The sequence below is a fragment of the Orycteropus afer genome, unplaced genomic scaffold (assembly GCF_000298275.1).
Source record: "Orycteropus afer afer isolate SDZICR_OR568_19922 unplaced genomic scaffold, OryAfe1.0 scaffold00017, whole genome shotgun sequence".
NCBI classification, from domain to species: domain Eukaryota; kingdom Metazoa; phylum Chordata; class Mammalia; order Tubulidentata; family Orycteropodidae; genus Orycteropus; species Orycteropus afer.
Window position 1 is genome coordinate 20,164,889 of NW_006921604.1, and position 21,024 is coordinate 20,185,912.

The 21,024-nt window shown below is 38.1% G+C and overlaps 1 pseudogene; it reads right to left on the reverse strand.

Annotated features, from left to right (window-relative positions):
* Positions 1–21,024, reverse strand: part of LOC103213808 — a 79,362-nt pseudogene that overhangs the window by 24,971 nt on the left and 33,367 nt on the right.

Below are 21,024 nucleotides of genomic sequence, written 5' to 3' on the forward strand. Positions count from 1 at the left end.
AATGTAAATGTTCAGCTCATATGCCTGTCTTTTGTTTGGCAGGAAGCCACAGGAATGGGTTCAGTTCCAGACCTGAAGGGCAGCTAGGGGCCATAGTGTTAGTGGTTCCATCAGGTTCTATCAGAGCAGCAAACCTGGTCCCCCCCGCCTTTTTTTTTTTTTTTCAATGATTTTGAGTTTTGTTCCACGTTGTTCTCCCACTCTATCCAGAATCTCCTACATAGATCCCAGTATGAGTGGTTGACAGTGGTAGCTGGGCACCATCTAGTTCTTCTGGTCTATAGTCATATAGGCTGAGGATTGCATGGTGTAACAGTTGCTTGGACTATTTGTTTCCATGCATCTTTGGTCTTCTTCATTTTTCCTTGCTCTGGATGAGGAGAGACCAATTGTTGCATCTAAATGTCTGCTGGCAAGATCTTAGGATCCCAGTTGCTACTTGCCAAAGTAGGATGTGGAATAATATTTTTGTGTAGTAGGTTATGCCAAATGAGCTTGATGTCCCCTGTGAGTATAGTGCAAGCCTACAGGTCCAACTACTCTCTCCCTCTAGGTAGCTGGCTATGGCCAATAAGTGACTACAACCTTGTTCCTTGTCAGCTCTACTGTATACCTGGGAATTCTTACAGAACATACGAATTCACCTGCAGAAACATTGTCTGCTAACCCCAAACATGGTGTTTGTTCGGCACACACCCTGCTGCATAGACATACTAATTGCTTAGCCTGTCCACCCATCTATCCACCTGTAGATCATTGTTTGCCTTCACTGACAACACAGTACTGTATGTGCAAAAGCATTCATCTTTGTTGTCTGTACATCCCATGTACCTCTCTATGTCTTCCTCTTCCTCAATGCCACTGTGTTGATCACTCACATTTAGTATATTGCCCTTCTCTTCACCCAAATCAATACATGCCTCTATCTACCTAACAGTTTCCCTCCTCTCCCCACACATCCCTGGTAACCAACAAATAACATTTCCTTCTGTATAAAAACCTTTCCTTGACTTTTTACAATAATGGACAAATACAATATTTGTCCTCTGTGACTGACTTATTTCACTCAGCATAATGTCCTCCAAGTTCACCCACATTATGCAGTGTTTTGCAGATTCCACACTATTCTTTAGGGTTATATAGTATTCCATTGTGTTTATGTACCATAGTTTGGTTATCCATTCTTCTGTTGATGGGCACATAAGTTCTTTCCATCTTTTGGCTATTGTAAATAGTGCTTCAATGAACAAGAGTTTATCAGTTCTTGTCCTGGCTCTCACTTCTTTAGGATATATACCTAGTAATGGAATGGCTGGGTCAAATGGTATTTCTAATTCCAACTTTTTAAGGAATCATCATACTGCTTTCTACAGTGGTTGTATCATTTTACAGTCCCACAAACAGTGTATTAGAGTTCAAATCTCTTGCTATACTTGCCAGAATTTGCTATTTTCTGTCTTGTTGAACTTTACTACTAGTGCTGGGGCCAGATGGTATCTCATTTTTGTTTTGATTTGCATCTCTCTAATGGCTAATGATTGTGAGCACTTCTTCATATTTGTTGGCCACCTGAATATCCTCTTTGGTGAAGTGTCTATTCATGTCTTCGGCCCATTTTTTAATTGAAGTATTTGTCTTTTTGTTCATGAGGTGTTGCAGTTTTGTATAAATTCTAGAGATAAGTTCCTTGTCAGATATATTATTGCTGAATATTTTTTCCAAGTTTGACTTTTGACTCTTTTAGAGAAATCGTTGGAAGCACATAAAAATTTAATTTTGAGAAGGTCACGTTCATCTAGTTTCTCTTCTGCTGTTTGTGCATTTTGGGTTATGCATGATAGTGTATTTATGCCATAAATTAAGGCCCCTAAGTTTGCCCCCAATTTTTCCTTGAGGTACTTTATAGTTTTAGGTTTCACATTCAAGTATTTGATCCATCTGGAGTTAGTTTCAGTGCATGATGTGAGGTACAGATCTTGTTTCATTTTTCTGCAAAAAGCTATCTGGTTTTCCCAGCATCATTTGTTAAACAGACAATCTCTCCCCCATTTAATGGATTTTGGGCCTTTGTCAAAGGTCAGCTGACCAGAGGTTGATGGATCTATTTCTGGTTTCTCAACACTATTCCATTGGTCTGTGTGTCTGTCATTGTACAAATACCTGGCTGTTTTGACTACTGTGGCTATATAATAGGTTTTGAGATCTGTGAGTATGAGACCTCCTACCTTGCTCCTCTTCTTCAATAGTGGTTTGCTTATCTAAGGTCTCTTTCCTTTCTATATACAGTTAGTGATTGGCTTTTCCGTATCTTTAAAGAATGTTGATGGGCTGGATTGGGATTGCATTGAATGTATAGAACTGACATTTTCACAATGTTCAATCTTCCTATGCATGAGCATGGTATGTTCTTCCATTTATGTAGATCTCTTATGATTTCTTGAAGTAGTTTTTTATAGTTTTCTTTGCAGAGGTCTTTTGTGTCCCTGGTAAGATTTATTCCCAAGTATTTTATTTTTTTGGTAGCTATTGTAAATGGTATTGATTTCCTTATTTCTTTTTCAGCAATCTCTTTGCTGGTGTAGAGGAATCCAACTGATTTTTGGATGTTGATCTTATATCTCACCAATATCACCATTTACATGCTAAATCTCTTGATTAGTTTCAGTAGTTTTGTGGGGTTTTTTTTTTGTTTGTTTGTTTTGTGAGTCTCTTGGGTTTTCCAAGTATAGGATCATATCATCAGTAAATAGGGATAGTTTTACTTCTACCTTACCAATTTGGATGCCTTTGATTTCCCTTTCTTGTTTTATTGCCCTGGCTAGAACTTCCAATACAATGTTGAATAGAAGTGGGGATAGTGGGCATCCTTGTCTGGTTCCTGTTTGCAAGGGGAATGGTTTCAGTCTCTCTCCATTGAGAATAATGTTGGCTGTTGATTTTGTATCATGCCCTTTATTATGTTGAGGAATGTCCCTTCTATTTCTATTTTGCTGAGAGTTTTTATTAGGAATGATTTTTGGATTTTTTTCTGCATCAGTTGATATGATCCTGTGGTTCTTGTCCTTCATTTTATTTATGTGGTGGATGACATCAATTATTTCTAATGTGGAACCATCCTTGCATACTTGATATGAACCCCACTTGGTCATAATAAATTATTTTTTTGATATGTTGGAGTCTATTTGCTAGGATTTTGTTGAAGATTTTTGCAACTATAGTCATAAGGTATATTGGTCTGTAGTTTTTCCTCTGAGTGATGTCTTTTCCTGGTTTTGGTATCAAGGCTATGCTTGCTTTGTAAAATGAATTTAGGAGGAATCCATCCTTTTCTATGTTCTGGAATAGTTTGAGTAGGATTGGTGTCAGCTTTTCTCTGGATGTTTGGTAGAATTTGCCAGTGAAACCATCTGGGACAGGGCTTTTTTTGTTGTTGGTAAATTTTTTTATGACCGGTTCAATTTCTTCTTTTGTTATGGGTTTTTTAAATTTTCCACCTCAGCCTCTGTTAGTTTAGGTAAGTGGTATGTTTCTAGAAATCTGTCCATTTCTTCTAGATTTTCAAATTTGTTGGAGTATAGTTCTTCATAGTATCCTGATTTTATCCTTTTAATTTCTGTTGGTCCTGTTGTGACATCACCCAGTTCATTTCTTATTCATGTTATTTGTATTCTCTCCCTCTTTCCCTTTGTTAAATTTACCAGTGATTTGTCAATTTTATTAATCTTTAAAAAAAAAAAACAACTTCTACTCTTACTGATTTTTTCTATTGTGTTTCTATTTCTGTTTCATTTATTTCTGCTCGAACATTTATTATTATTTTTTTCTTTCAGTGATTGTAGCCTTTTTTTGCTGCACTTTTTCTAATTGTTGGAAATGTTGGGTTAAGGTGTTGATTTAGGCTCTTTTCTTCTTTTTGATGTGGACATTGATTGCTATAAATTGGCCTCTGATCACTGCTTTTGCTGTGTCCCAAAGATTTTGGTACATTGTGTTTTCATTCTCATTTCGTTCAAGGAACTTTTTAATTTCATCTATTACACAGTCGTTTTCAAAGAGGGTGTTATTCAGTTTCCATGCGTTTGCTCTTTTTCTGCTAATCTTCCTATTGTTGATTTCTAATTTTATAGCATTGTGATCTGAGAAGATGCTTTGCAGTATTTCACATTTTTTAATTTATTGAGGCTTCCTGTGTGGCATAACACATAAACTATCCTGGAGAATGTTCCATGTGCACTGGAAAAGAATGTATATTGTGCTGTTGTTGGGTGAAGTGCTCTGTAGATGTCTATAAGATCAAGTTGGTGAGTTGTATTCTTTAGTTCTTCTGAATCTTTGTTGACTTTCTTTCCAGTTCTACTTGTGATTGAAAGTGATGTATTAAAATTGCCTACTATGACTGTGGAGTCATCTATTTGTCTTTTTCATTCTGTTAAAGTCTGAATTATGTATTTTGGGGTTTTTCATGGGATACATAGATATTTATTATGGTTTTGTCTTCTTGTTCAATCATTCCTTTAATCATTATATGTCCATCCTTGTTTTTTATGTTGGTTTTTGTCTTAAAGTCAATTTTATCAGAAATTTATTTTGCCACTCCTGCTCTTTTATGGTTACCATTTGCTTGATATATGTTTTTTCAACCTTTGATTTTTAGTCTATTTTTGTCTTTGTCTCTAAGGTATGTTTCTTGTAGACAGAATGTTGTTGTTGTTATGTGTGGTCAAGTCGACTCCAACTCATAGTGACCCCTCCTTGGGTTTCTGAGGCAGTATCACTACGGAAGTAGATTGCCCAACCTTCCTTCTGAGGAGTGGCTGGTGGGTTTGAACCGTCAGCCTTCTGGTTAGCAGTCAAGTGCCTTAGGCACTATGCTACCAGAGCTCCTTGTAGACAGCATAGTGATGGGTTATGTTTTCTTATCTAGTCTGCAATTCTCCATCTTTGAGTGGTGCGTTTAACCCATTGACATTCAGTATAATTATCGACAAGTATGAATTTGTTGCTGTCAATTTGTTATGTGTTTTTTCGTGATATTCCTGGTTTCTTGTTCCATATAATTTTCTGTGCTGAGCTCATTTTGTTAATAAATTCTGTTATCATCTCCTTCATTGCTATTGTTTTCATATTTGCTAAATATTTGTTTGTACTCTTTTTTATTGTGATGTGAAGGTTTATTATTTTTCTTTGGGGTTACCCTGTGATTTGTAGCTTTCTCCCCAAGTTTAGAACATTAATTCTCTCTTGCAACTCTCTTAACTTCCTCACCATTTAGAAGTTCCTTAACTACACTACTTTTTCTCTCTTTTTGCTTTGTAGTTGTCCTTATTTGTCAATTGATGCCTCTGGTTCCCTGTGTACAATCTTGTAAGCTTATTTTACTTTGGATACTTTCATAACTGGCTTGGTTTCTGGATTATGTCATCATGTGTGTTAATTGTCAGTTGTTGTTTGCTGTTGTTGGTTCTCTGTCCAAAGGACTCCCTTTAGTGTCTCTTGTAAAGTTGCTCTAGTTTTGACAAATTCCCTTAATTTCTGCTTATCTGGAAATGTCCTAATTTCACCATCATATTTGAGGGACAGTTTTGCTGGGTATATACTTCTTGGTTGACAATTTTTTTCTTTCAGGGTTTTATATACACCATCCCATTGCTTTCTCCTCTGCATTGTTTCTGCCAAGAAATTTGAGCTTGGTCTTATGGTTGCCCTTTGTAGGTAACTTTTCATTTTTTTGGCGTGGTGCTTTCAGAATTCGCTCTTTGTCTTTGGTTTTAATGAGTTGGAAGATATGTGTTGGTGATTTTCTTTTGCATTCTATCCTATTTGGGGTTCATTGAAGTTCATGAATGGATATATTATCATCTTTCATCATAGCAGGGAAATTCTCTTCCAACAAATCTTTGACAATTTTATCTTTTTTTTTCTCTTTCTGTTCTGGAATTCCAATTATACGTAGGTTGCTCCTCTTGATGGTATCCCACATCAACTTTAGGCTTTCTACATTTTGTTTTGAACTTTTTTTCTGGTTGATTCCTTTCCAAAGAAGTATTGAGGTATTTTTCTTCAATCTCACTAATTCTGTCTTCCATTGATTCAATTCTACTCCTTTGTCCATTCAATATGCCATCGATTTCTGAAAATTTAGTTTTATTCTTCTGGATTTCTATGTGTAGATTTTGTATCATTTCTAATTTTTCTTTTTCTTTTTGTCATTTTGCTCTTGTATTGTCTTCCTAAATTGTTGTAGGCTTTTCTCTGTGTTTTCCTTAATTTTGTCAGTGTTTTCCTTTATCTGTCTCTCAATCTGTTGAAGTTACTTAAATATAATTCTTTTGAATTCCTTATCAGGAAGTTCCAATGCTGCTTTTTCCTCAGGGATGTGTTCTCAGCCTGTATCCTGGACCCTTGGTTCTACTGCTCTATCTTGTTTCTTTGTGTCGACTGTGTTGGTCTGTTGTCTCCAAGACATTTTGACATTTTTGTGTTTATGTTTAACTAGTGATTGTATATTGGAGTGATTTGCCCCAGATTTTTATCTTCTTTGTTTTGTTTGGATGTATCTGAGTATGCAAAGGTGCTATGCTCCTATATTAACTGGTTGGCAGCAAATATGCACTTATGCAATCACCACTTGTCTTATTTCCAATTGTCAGCCTCCCATATGTCCGTGATGTTGTTGGTAAGTGGAGCTTATTCTTAGGTCCCTGGAATTGGAATGAGAATGTTGTCACTTTAAATATCCAAAATGGCCACTGTGTGTAAACATTCAAAGTGGCTGCAACCTCCATACAGCCAAAAGTTAAGCTCAGTTTGTCTCCTCCTTTGCTGTTTCCCTTTAAGTCATCAGCCACCAGCACAGTCATCCATACAGCCCTTAGCAAGCAGGACTGATTTTTAGGTAAATTCTCAGGTCCTAAATCCACTTGGAAATATTCAAACTGTCTGTGCCATCAGTATAGCTGACAGTCTGCAACTCAGTTTGTCTCTTTATTCATTGTTTTCATTCAGGTTCTTCTACTGTTGTTGTTGTTGTTTGGTGCCATCAAGTCATCTCTGACTCGTAGAGACCCTATGCATAGCAGAATGAAACACTGCCCAGTCCCGTACCAGCTCCACAATCCTTGCTATATTTGAGCCCATTGCTGCAGCCACTGTGTCAATCCATCTCATCAAAGTTCTTCCCTCTTTCGTAGACCCACCACCTTACCAAGCATGGCTTCCTTCTCCAAGGAATGGTCCCTTCTGACAACATGACCAAGTAGGTGAGATGAAGTCTGGCCATTCTTATTTCCAAGGAGCATTCCAGCTGCACTTCCTCTAGGACAGATTTGTTAGATATTTTAGCAGTCCATGGTACTTTCAGCATTCCTCGCCAGAACCACCACAAACGCATCAACTCTTCTTTGATCTTCCTTATTCATTGTCCAGCTCTCACATGCATATGAGGTGATTGAAAATACCATGGGGTCAGGTGTGCCTTAGTCCTCAAGGAGATATCTTCGCTCTTTAGCACTTTAAAGAGGTCCTTTGCAGCTGACTTGCCCATTGTTATACGTCATTTAATGTCCTGACTGCTGCTTCCATTGGTGTCGATTGTAGAACTAAGCAATGTGAAGTCTTTGACAACTTCAGTCTTTTCTCTATGATGCTGTTTATTGGACCAGTTGTGAGAATTTTTGTTTTCTTTATATTGAGATGTAACCCATACTGCAGACTGTATTCTTCAATCTTCATTAGTAAGTGCCTCAAGTCATCCTTGCTTTCAGCAAGCAAATTTGTGTAATCAGTGTATCACAAGTTGTTAATGATTCTTTCTCCAATCCTGATGCCATGTTCTTCTTCATATAATCCAGCTTCTTGGATTATCTGTGCAGCATACAGATTGAACAAGTATGGTGAAAGGATACAATCCAGGCACACTCCCTTTTTGATTTTAAACCATGCAGTATCCCCTTGTTCTGTTTGAAAGACAGTCTCCTGGTCTATGCACAGGTTTCTCATGAGTACAATTAAGTGTTCTGGAATTCCCATTCTTCTGAATGTTACCCATAATTTGTTATGATCCATATAATCAAATGCCTTTGCATAGTCAGTAAAACACAAGTATATATCTTTCTGTCATTTTTTGGTTTATGCCAAGATCCATTTGACATCAGCAATGATATTCCTCATTCCATGTCCTCTCCTGAACCAGCTTGCATTTCTGGAAGTTCTCTGTCAATATACTGCTGCAACCGTTTTTGAATTATCTTCAGTAAGATTTTACTTGCACGTGATATTAATGATATTGTTCCTTCATTGCAGCTTTGACTTCTTCTTTCAATACCAATGTTTTTTGCTCATATGCCACCTCCTGACATGGATGAAGATCGACCAGGTCTTTTTCATACAGTAACTCTGTGTATTCCTTTCATCTTCTTTTGATGCTTCCTGCATCATTCAATATTTTGCCCATAGAATCTTTCAATATTGCAACTCAAGGCTCAATTTTTTTCCTCAGTTCTTTCAGCTTGAGAAATGCTGAACCTGTTCTTCCTTTTTGGTTGTCTAACTCCAGGTCTTTGCACATTTCATTGTAGTAATTAGCTTTGTCCACTCGAGCTGCTCTTCTACTAGTTGGTGTTAATCAATTTCTGTGTCCTTCCTTTCAAAGCTCGGGGCTCAAGGATTATCTTCTGTATCTGTGTCAATTAGTTTCTCATTTCTTTGTTGAAGAGGGTTTGTGTAGCTTGTCTGCCTATTCTTCCATTTTACCAGAAGTCTTAGGCATTATTTTTTCACCAAAAATATCATAATCAGCACTTAGAACTTCATCTCTCAGCCCTTCAATGCTGCCAAATATTGCCACCAGAGTGTCCATTTGGATATTCCATAATCACAAACCATGATCTTTACTGACTGACAGGATAAGATTTGGATGTCCTGGGTGGAATTTCAGCTCATTGATAACATTTTCATGGCCAACATATTGCTTTATGTATTTCATTGTTACAGGATTAATTATCCTAATTATACCTCCAGATCCAGTCACAACCAATAGAGAATGGCTTATATTGCTATCACATGCCCATGAACAAACATAAAAGTTTTCATCAGCATCAGTATACACATAAGATTTGATTTCTCCTTGTGAGTGACATTCATAAAAGGCAACCCTGTTGCTTCCTACAGGAAGCACTAATGGATCTACTTATTTCCTCTGCCAGTTAAATTGAACTCCAAATAATCGTTTGTTATCATTTTCCTTGAGACTACACATTTTAAAGAATATTTGCATTTTTTTTTACTTCCATTTTCCCTTTTCCCAACTTTTCCTTCTGGGTGCATTTGTCATATTTGTAGATATATCAGGGTGTTCAGTGTTTGTACCACTTTCTATAGTGACACCATCATCACTCTCATTTCCAGAGCCACACCTTAGTTTTCAAAGTCACATCTTTGCTCCTTAACACTTTAAAAAGGTCTTTTTCAGCAGATTTGCCAAGTGCGATATGATGTCCAATTTCCTGAATGCTGCTTCCCTGGGTGTTCATTGTGGATCCAACTAAAATGAAATCGTTAACAACTTCAATCTTTTCTCCATTTATTATGATGCTCCTTATTGGCCCAGTTGTGAGGATTTTTTTTTAATTGAGATATAATCCATACAGTTTTATTCCAGTTAAATGTTTTTCCCATTTGCCATTGAATCAACTCTGACTTGTGGCAATCTATGTGTGTCAGAGTAGAACCATCCTCTGTATATTTTCAATGGCTGATTTTTCAGAAGTAGATGTCCAGCCTTTCTTCAGAGGCACTTCTGAGTGAAATCAAACCTCCAAACTTTACTGTTAGCCTCCGAATGTGTTAACTATTTGTAACATCCAGGATTCTCATTAAATATTAGATTGTGATTCCTTTTACCCCTAACTACTCTACAAGCTTCAAACCCACCAGCCACTCCTCAGAAGGAAGATAGGGCAATCTACTTCTGTAGTGATACTGCCTTGGAAACCCAAGGAGGGGTTGCTATGAGTCGGGTCCTACTCGACGGCACATAACAACAACAACAACAATGACAACTCCACAAGCCATTCGTTAAGATCCTTCTATGTCCCAGGTTATTTTTAGGCATGAGTGTGCAACCTTGGCAGTCATACAGGTCCCCATGCTTAAAAGAATTTAATACTGTGCTGTCATCATTTTGAAATTCTTAGGTTTTGAATAGGAGCCCCACATTTTCATTTTGCACCAGCCCTGCAAATTATGTAACCAGTCCTATTCTTAGGGAATAGCATCTTCATATGGTATATATATATATATATATATATATATATATATATATATATATATTTCACAGTTTTTCAACCTTAGCTCCATATCTCAATAAACTGAGAAGCTTAAAAAGATAGTTGGGTCTCAGAGATTCTGACTTAATTGGATGGATGTGGAGACTAAAGCATTGGAATTTTTAAACTCCCAGGTGATTCTAATAATTAGCTAAGGTTGGCAGTATAGACGAGTGAGCACCTTCAGGACTGCATCCATTTACTGAAACAACATAGTTGGTATTCGGTTAATTCCTGGAGGGTTTTTTTTTTTTTTGGCAGTGCTTTTAGTGTAGCTTGGACTTCTTCTTTCATTACCATTGCTCCTTAATCACATGCTACCTTCTGAATGATTTAACACTGACCAATTCTTTTTCATATGGTGATATGTATATTCCTTCCATCTTCCTTTAATGTTTCTGCATCATTCAATATTTTGCCCATAAAATCCTTCAGCATTGCAACTTACGGCTTGAATTTTTCTTTCAGTTCTTTCAGCTCGAGAAATGCCCAGCATGTTCTTCCCTTTTGGTTTTTTAATGCCAGGTCTTTGCACCTTTCATTATAATACTTTACTTTGTCTTTTCAAGCTGCCCTTTGAAACCTTCTGTTCAACGCTTTTACTTCAACATTTTTTCTGTTTGCTTTAGCTACTCTCTGTTCAAGAGCAAGTTTCAGAGTGTCTTCTGATATCCATTTTGGTCTTTTCTTAACTTTATTGTCTTTTAAAGGAGCTTTTGCTTTCTTCATGTACAATGTCCTTGATGTCATCCCACAATTCTTCTCATCTTTAGTCATTACTGTTTATTGTGTCAAATCAATTTTCCATATGGTCTGTAAATTCAGGTGAGATATACTCAAGGTCCTATTTTGGCTCTTGTGCACTTGTTTTGATTTTCTTCAGCTTCAATTTGAGCTTGCATATGTGCAATTGATAGTCTGTTCCTCAGTGGGCCTTATTCTGACTGTTGATATTGAGCTTCTCTATCATTTCTTTCCACAGATGTAGTTGATTTTATTCCTGTGTATTCCATCTGGTGAAGTCCAGGTATATAGTCACTGTTTATGTTGTTGAAAAAGGTATTTGTAATGAATAAGTCATTAACTCACTGCTATTGAATCAGATCTAACTCATAGCCACCCCTCCTTGGGTCTTTGTGGGAGTATCTCTACAGAAGTAGATTGCCCAATCTTCCTTCCGAGGAGTGGCTGGTAGGTTTAAAGGGCCAGCCTTCTGGTTAGCAGTCAAATGCCTTAGGCATTATGCCACCAGAGCTCACAAATAAGTTATTGGTCTTGCAAAATTATATCATGTGATTTATTGTGTTGTTTCTGTGCTTATTTTATTTCCAACCATATTTTCCAAATACTGGTGCTTCTTCTTTGTTTCCAGCATTCACATTCCAACCACCCATAACTATCAATGCATTTTGATTGCATGTTTGACCAAGTTCACACTGCAGAAGTTGGTAAAGATATTCAATTTCTTCATCTTTGGCATTAGTTTTGTATAACAGTCTTCCTTGTAGGAGTATGGCTATTATCCTATCACTGACAGTGTTGTACTTCATGATAGAGCTTGACACGTTCATTTGGATAATGAATGTGATGCTGTTCCTCTTCACTTTGTCATTCCTGTCATAGAAGACCATATGTTTTTCTGATTAAAAATGACTAACAACAGTCCATTCAGCTCACTAATGCTTAGGCTCTCTATCTTCAGGTGTTCCACTTCATTTTTGACAACTTCCAATTTTCCTACATTCATACTTTGTACATTCTATGTTCCAATTATTAATGGATGTTTGCAGCTATTTCTTCTCATTTTGAGTAGTGCTATATCAGCAAATGAAGGTCCTGAAAGCTTTACTTTATCCACGTCATTAAGGTTGACTCTACTTTGAGGAGGCAGCACTCCCCCACTTGTATTTTGAATCCCTTTCAGCCTGAGGGGCTCATGTTTTGGCATTATATCAATGTTCTGCTGTTATTCATAAGGTTTTCACTGATCAATTTTTTAAGAAGTACATCACCAGGTCTATCTGTCTATCTATCTGTCCTAGTCTATCTTAGTCTGGACACTGTGCTGAAACTTGTCCATCGTGGATGAGCCTGGTTGTATTTGAAATACTGGTAGCATAGCTTCTAGCATCACAGCAACATCAAGCCACCACAACATGACAAACTGACAAAGATGGGTGATGATCTCCTTTAATAACATTATAGATTATTTTTCTAGGTCAGAGATCATAAAGCAGAGGTCCATGGACAGAATCAAGGCAGTAGGCTTATTTATTTATTTTTTTAAGCCTGACTATTATGGGTCTTTTTTTTTAAAAAAATAATAACCAATGTGATGAGATTTTTACATTAAACTTAAGATTTCCACTCTCTCTTTGGACAACAGGCGATTGGGCAACACTGGGCCTGTTTCAAGCATTACTGCAGACATCAGTGCCAAGGAAGGGCTGTCCTTTTGGACAAAGCATTCACTTGCCAGCTTACCCAAGTCTCCATCACTGCCTATTCAATACATCAGTACGATTCAGTTATATAAACTACCGGCAGACCTCTAATGGATATACTCAAGTTCTATCTGAGGCCGGGGAATCTGTGAGTTCCCTGTAATAACTCCAGCAACAGAATATTCATTGCCCACATTTTGCTGGTTTAGAATTAGAATTAGAATTTTTTAGAAAGAACAATGTAGTGAGGATTAGATTTTCTTCACTCTCCACATTTGTCTTCTTTGTGACTCACAGCACTTCCCTGCTCTCTAGCTTCAAAGAGGATGAACCCTCTTAAGACATCAGTTCCAAAAAAAAAAAAAAAAGAAAAAGAAAATTTGATAATTGAATGTTCTAAAAGAATGTATGTTCATTTCCATCTTCCCATAATTTGCTGTATTCTTCAGGCCCTCTGAGTCTTCTAAACACTTAGGCCAAATAATCCTGAAGTTATTTTTCTAACCACAATTATCCAAATTCTGTTTTGTTTCCCCTTCTCTTTCCAAATAATCAACTTGAGTGTCTTAGATTTTATTTGGGGTAGTGCTTTTTCTGTAGCAAGAATATTCTCCTTTATTATGGTCTGAAGACCATCTGGTGTGGTAGGAGGTCCATCCATGGCTGTAATGTCCAGTCACAATGAGACTCCCTGTTGGGGTCATCTTATCCCTCACTTTAGCCTAAGGTTCTGCTGAGTGTCTGGAAGACTGGAAGAGAGAAATGCCAGCTGTTCAATCTCCTCACTCATTTGATCCATTGGCCTACTTGTTTTTCTCTAGTTTTGGTCATGAATCATTCCATGTCCTCAAGGTTTACTATGCATCAGAAGTCATTGTCATCTGAGAGAGGTTGCTTGGACCCAACACTTAGGTCAGCACCAGCCATAAAAAGCCTTTCTGGAACCTTTCTGCTTCATTCATGCTTTGATAAGAAATGTATCCTGTTTCCAAGTCTAAAGTGACCCTCTCAAACTCCGTTTTGTGATTACAAGTGAAATGGAACATTAGAATCTATTAATGAACACAGGAACACTCTGATATGTGATCTATTCCAGGAAAATAATCCAGTGTCCCCTTACTTATGCTGACCAAATTACCTCTAAAGCATCTGAGCCATCAGAACTTGTCAGTTATAACCCCTTCCTGACAACCTTCTGAGAGGTCTATGTGGGAAGGCAAAGTTCTTTTTACTATCCTAATCTTGGGGTCAACTGTATATATAGTCTCCAGCCTTATTTTCTTTTGGAAACTCACATAAAACCTTTGCTTTAAGAAGGATACCACATGTAAAGAAAGGCTTGAACAGTAACAGGAAAATAAAGAGTAGATGCTTAACCCATGTTGGGGAAGGAGTGGAGGAAGAGGGTCTGAAATGTTTGGCAGAACATGATGAGCCTATTTCCCTAGGCTTATTTCTCTTTGATGATCTGCATACTAGTTCCCTTTGAAGTCTGTGCACTTGTAGTGTAGCAATATGTCTGGTTTTTGAACTATGAAAATTTCTGCACACTCCCCTTCTGTTAAGTCAATTGGCTGAATTTGTGTGTATTGGTATCAGTCTCTGAAATGAGGTCTCTTAAAATAGGCTTATGGTAATCTGGGCACTGATGACTTCAAAGCTCGGTGACCCAAGCAGCTAAGAGAACTCACATAAAAATAGCCTGGTTTGAGTAGTCTGCACTTGTTTCTGATGGGTGTTCACCGCCTCCTCTCTGCTGTCAGCACCTCTGTTCTCTGATGCCCCTCTATTCCCTATTATCCGCCTCCCTCTTAGCTCCCACTTTCTCTCCTCATAGCAGATAACTGACTGAGACCTGGACAAGGGACTGTAGACAATCAGGTTTCCCCAGTGTCTAGCATTTGTGAGACTATGACACACCAAATTAGATATTTATTATTTAGAAACATGTTACAAAGTTTTTATTTAAGCTGGATGTGTATGTACAATCAATCCCAAGATTAGAATAGTAAAATATAATTTAGAACAGTTTCACAATTAGGAAGACTTTAAATTTGATCACATTTTGGGGAAGATGGCTGTTATTATTACTGTTGATTTTCTGGGGCATTGACATTGATCTATCCCTCCTCATTTCTGAGCAAGTATTAGAAACTTTTATCTGGAATTCCCATCTTGCCAAGGCCACCATGTCCTGCTGGTCAAATGTGTACTGCTCAAGTCCAAAGAGGACTATTCACATAGATTATGAGATGAATGGTCTTCTCTGGAGTTGCACAGCCCTACAACCCATAATTTTCTTATTGCTTTCTTGCTCCTTCCTTCTGCCCTATCTCAAGTTGTGCTTGCTGCCTATGCTATCTTCCTGCTTTACCTTTAATGATCTAAGAGATAATTAGTATTGTTTTATGACATTGAGAATTTACTAGGGTGTTGGCACAACCAAGCTCTCATTTGTAGCCAAACTTTCTTTGTCTATCTGTCCCGCTTATATCCATCTACCTGAGACACATAAGAGTGTGGAGGCCATTAGTTGTCAAGAGAAAATACCTGAGATTCTAACAATGGCAAAGCTGAAATAAATATTAATTGAAAGCTCACTAAATTGGACTCCTAGAGAATATCCACTACAGACCTTCACTCAGTGGAAGAATCCAATTCCTCTTGAATACTCAAGAAAACCCACCATCTCACAAGACAGCCCATTTCATTTTTGGCTCTCTCTGGTTTGATGTTCTTTGAGTCAAAATTATATTGACTCAAAATCTAACCCTTTCCCAACATCAAGGGCCTACTATGTATATGTGTCAAGCATGGAACAGAGTGTTGGGAACATAAAGATGAATAAGACACATACATTGCCTCTTATAAGGTCATCAAATGAAAAGCAAACCCATTACCATCAAGTCAATTATAACAACTAGTAACCCTATAGGACAGAGCAGAACTGCTCTCCCATAGGGTATCTAAGTCTGTAATTGCAAAAAGGAATGGAAACAGCATCCTCTGACCTCCTCTAACTTCACAAGGGGGAGATAGAATCACCATCAGCAGCATTATCCCAAAGCTAATTCCTAGGAGGCAGAGATCAGACATGCACCGCCCTCCAGCCTTTTTGCCTATTCTGACACCACCTTTCCCTCACATGGCACTCACTACTTCTCTGCTGTGTTTGATAATTCATTGGAATGGCCACACAGAACTCACAGATAATACTCATGGTTATGGGGTTTATCAGGTGATAGATTACAATTCTTCGATCAGGACAGCCTCCCCTCTGCAAATAGGCAGTGCATTACAGGGCCACAAAAGCAAAACCCCTAACACAGCCTTGAGTTTGGGAGGGGCAAAAACTGGGTTTTGAACTTTTTGTTTTCTGGAGACATTCATTATTTGTCTATATAACACCTCTCTAATTTTTTAATATAACTAATTCATCACACCTTAAGGTTCTTGATGATTTTTCTCTTTGCTCCTTCTGGAAAGAGTATTGTTCAAACGGACCCTTTAATTTTCTATTCTATTTTCTCCCCTTTTATCTTTTTAATCTGCTTTTCAGATTTCTTCAATTCTTAACTTCCAATCCTTGTAGTGAATTTTTATTTCTGCTATCTTATTTTTGTTTCCATAGAGCTTCTCTTGGGTCTTCTTATACAATCATAATCTTCTTTTATGAATACAATATCTTCTGTTATCTCTCAGCATATTAATTAAGTTTTTTTTTTTTCAAAAATGTTCTTCTACTTCTGTATTTTATGTTTTTATTTTTCTTATGAGTTTGTTTTCCTGTTGGTTTGATTTAGTTCCTACCTTTCATGTTAGAGCTTTTTCTTAAATCTTTGATCATTACTTGGAACCAACTTGATGGCAGCTATCATTATTTTAAGAATCATAACTTCCATTTTTAAAAGACTGAAGAACATACATCTAGGGTGTTCTCTAAAATATTCTTTAAAATAAATATTCCCGGTTGAACTTTGTGTAGCGTTTTAGTCTCTTACCAGTGATCATTTTGCAAGAAAGCATGATATTACTTGTCATTGTGGAAAAGAAGTACAGAATGGGACATAGGAGAAAAAAGAAGTCTAGGGTGGAAGGAAGTTTAGAATTCAGCTCTAGAAATGAGGGAGAGGGAAGTGGCTTATCTGGTTGGAAGGCTCGTATTACTGTAGCACTGAGGGTATGCCTAACATCATGAAGCACTTACTGTGTGCCCAGAAATAGGTGATACATACTTTACATAGATTATCTTGTTTAATGTTTACAGTTTTATGACATATTTTTCTTACTTTGCAGATGAGGAAACTGGAACTCAGAGAGCAGTAGTAAGGGATAGAATTGAAATTCATACCTGGTTTTTCCCGACTTTAAACCCTATATTCTTGAACACTGTCATGCCTCTACACTGGATTCTAAAATCTCCTCTAAGGATGATAAAATAGATTCTATACTGGTGATTTTCATTGACAACCTATGATATGCAGATGATACATACAACTTTGCTTGCTGAAAGTGAAGATGATTTGAGCACTTACTGATGAAGATCAAAGATGACAGCTTTCAGTATGGATTATTCCTCAACATAAAGAAAGCAAAAATCCTCACACAACTGGACCAATAAGCAATATCACAATAAATAGAGAAAAGATTAAAGTTGTCAAGGATTTCATTTTACTTGGATCCACAATCAACACCCATAGAGACAGCAGTCAAGAAATCAGAAATCATGTTGCACTGGGTAAATCTGCTGCAAAAGATGTCTTTTAAAGTATTAAGAAGCAAAGATGTCACTTTGAAGACTAGGGTGAGCCTACCCTAGCCGTGGTATTTTCAATCACCTCGTATGCATGTGAAAGTTGAACAATGAATAAGGAAGACTGAAGAAGAGTTTATGCCTTTGAATTATGGTGTTGGCAAAGAATACTGAGAATACCATAGATTGCCAGAAGAACAAATCTGTCCTGGAAGAAGTGCAGCTGGAATGCTCCCTGGAAGCGAGAATGGCCAGATTTCGTCTCACTTACTTTGGTCATGTTGTCAGAAGGGACCATTCCTTGGAGAGGGTTATCATGCTTGGTAAAATGGAGGGTCATTGAAGACATGAAGACCCTCAATGAGATAGATTGACATAGTGGCTTCAACAATGGGCTCAAGAATAGCAAGGATTGTGAAGATGGCATAGGACCGGGCAGTGTTTCATTCTGTCGTACATGAATTGGAGCTGACACATGCTGGTGATTTTAGAAAGAAGAGTTAGAAATAGAGCTAGAGTTTTAAATCTGATTTCTTATTCAGAAAATTGTGTTATAATTTTTACTTTTGGACTTCTGCCCCAATCAAGCAACACTACCTTTCCTTTGAGTCTCCTGAAACACCACCCCCTTCCTGTATTAAAATGCAGTTTTATTATAATTATATTTGGACTTTCCTTTAAGACAACTAGCAGCTCTCTATTGCCTGTTATCAGGGTGCTGCTTTCACAGATCCACACTGTTTGAGCTCTTCATAGGCAACTGGATTCTGGGAGTTCTCAGTTGGATCTTTAGAGGTGTTGAGCTGTGTGTGAAGGTGCCTTTAGATCATGGGCTCGTGAAGGCATTATGTGCAAAGGTTAGAAACTTTTTAGGAATCTCGGACTCTAGTTAAAGAAGTATCAAAGCAAAACAAACATGTCTTAAGCATGATAGTTTAACTATTGGCTATACTAAGGAGCTCCGGTAGCGTAGTACCTAAGGCACTTGACTGCTAGCCAAAAGGCTGGCGGTTCAAACCCACCAGCCACTCCTCGGAAAGAAGATGGGGCAATCTACTTCCATAGTGATACTGCCTCGGAAACCCAAGAATGGGTCGCTATGAGTTGGGTCCGACTTGATGGCACATAACAACAACAACATACTAGAAGCAGAAAAACCAATCTTCACAATTTTCAATTGTTTCATGTATTTAAATTTCTAGGTTTATTATATTCTCTTGTACTATTTCACAAAACTCAGGCTTGGTAATGAACTGCATGCTGAACTGAGATAAGAATTTCTAAAATATAAATGATAGGTGATCATCAGCTTTCCAAGGAAGTCACCATGTTCTTCTCATTTTGTTTCAATAAGGAGCCCTGGTGGCACAGTGGTTAAGCACTCAGCTGTCAACCAAAAGGTTGGAGGTTTGGAGTCCACCAGCCATACCAGGGAGAAAAGATCTGGCTGTCTGCTTCCATAATGATTAACCAAAAAACCAAATTCACTGCCTTCAAGTAAGATCCAATTCATAGCGATCCCTCCTTGGGTTTCTGAGGCAGTATCACTAAGGAAGTAAATTGCCCAACCTTCCTTCCGAGGAGTGGCTGGTGTGTTTGAACTACCAGCCTTCTGGTGAGCAGTCAAATTGCTTAGGCACTAGGCCATCAGAGCTCCTTAGACAATTTAAATACAAAACTGAAGCCTCATTTTGAAGTTTCTTAAATTCCAATACAGAATCATCTTTATTGTGCTCTTGTGTTCTGTCAGCAACTGCCAATGGAAGATCAGCCAAATTCTCTATCATTCCATCTAGGGTAGAGAGATCTTGAAAACATCAGGGACTTGCACGGCTAGGTTCCCTGGTAGGATAGAATTGCTGTCTCTTGGGGACTTGTTAGACTGCTTCATCTTAGAAATTCAATTTTTGCTCAAGACAATCTGAACATCCAACATCACACTTCCAGGGAAGAGTTTGCAATTAGAACCTGCAATCCCCTCAGTCGGCAGCATATGCAGCAAAAATCTGTTCTTCTAACTAGAAGGGACAAACGAATGCCCCTGACCTTGCTAACAGGGCAGGCCCCAGAGGGGAGGCTGTGTCCCCAGCAGTTATTATTATAAATAGTCATCCTCCACTCCCCAAATAGAGGCATACATGGCTATCTCAAGTTGCATGTTAACAGAGTTCTAGGGAAAGTAGTTTCCAGTCGCCTTTTTGATAAACACATTCTTGGAAAGGGCAGTCTGCTGCCTAATGAGGGACCCTGGGGAAGATATTTTGAGCAAGTCTGAGGAGTCTGTCTGTACTCTTTGTGCCCACCATTTGAAGTGCTCTTGACTTTAATTCTTAGGAGTGATGAATTAGGATCCAGCTGGCAGTTTTCATCCATCGCTATGGTACCATCTAATTTTGAATCAAGTGTAGCTCGGTATGCTAGGACATGCAAATTTCCACAGCCTTTTCTTAGGCAGGACATTCCCTGCTGCCATAATGGCTATAGAGATGTTGAAGAGAAAGGATGAGGAGATTTCTTTCAAAGTCCATAGCTCTGGATTTATGCTCTGTTGCCTTTCACTTTCCCTTTTTATCTGAACTATGGGAGCTCTGGTAGCATAGTGCCTAAAGCACTTGACTGCTAACCAGTAGTCTGGTTGCTCAAACCCACCAGCTACTCCTCAGAAGGAAGATGGGGCAATCTACTTCCATAGTGATACTGCCTTGGAAACCACGGAGGGGTCACTATGAGTCAGGTCTGACTCGATGGCACATAACAACAACAACATACTGTCCACTGACTTCCAGCCGCCACACAGTCCTTTGACTGGAGTGAGAAAGAATTTTGAGGAAATTAATATCTCCAGTTACATGTTATCTGACCAATTGCCATCAAGTCAACTCCAGTTCATGGCAACAGAGTAGAATTTGTGTGTCAGAGAAGAACTGTGCTCCTTAGGGTTCCAAAGGCTGATTTTTCGAAAGGTCAATGGTCAGTCTTTTCTTCTGAAGTGCCTATGGGTGGATTTGAACCTCCAAACTTTTAAAGTTAAAGCAGGCAAGTGCTTTAACTATTTGTACCACCCAGAGACTCACATGCTATCTAGGCCTTTTTTTTTTTTTTGTCTCTAAAACACTGTTTATCCTAGTGTCTACTTGATCCTGATCCTTTTGGGGGTGGTGTTCTTCTTTCAACATCCTTTTACTCTTGAAGTTAAGTGTAGATATTTCTCTCAGTCCCCAAAGTCACTGCATATATAAGGACCCTCTCTTACGGGGCCTCAAATCCATTCTTCAATTTTAGGAATAAGTGAATACTCTAGAATTCATTTGCATCTTCTCTTCTGATATTTCATGGTAGATCCTCAGATAATTTCTGAGTGGACTTTACCACTATTGTTGTTGTTGTTATGTGCCGTCGAGTCAAACCTGACTCATAGCAACCCCTCCTTGGGTTTCCGAGGCAGTATCACTACGGAAGTAGGATTGCCCAACCTTCCTTCCGAGGAGTGGCTGGTGGGTTT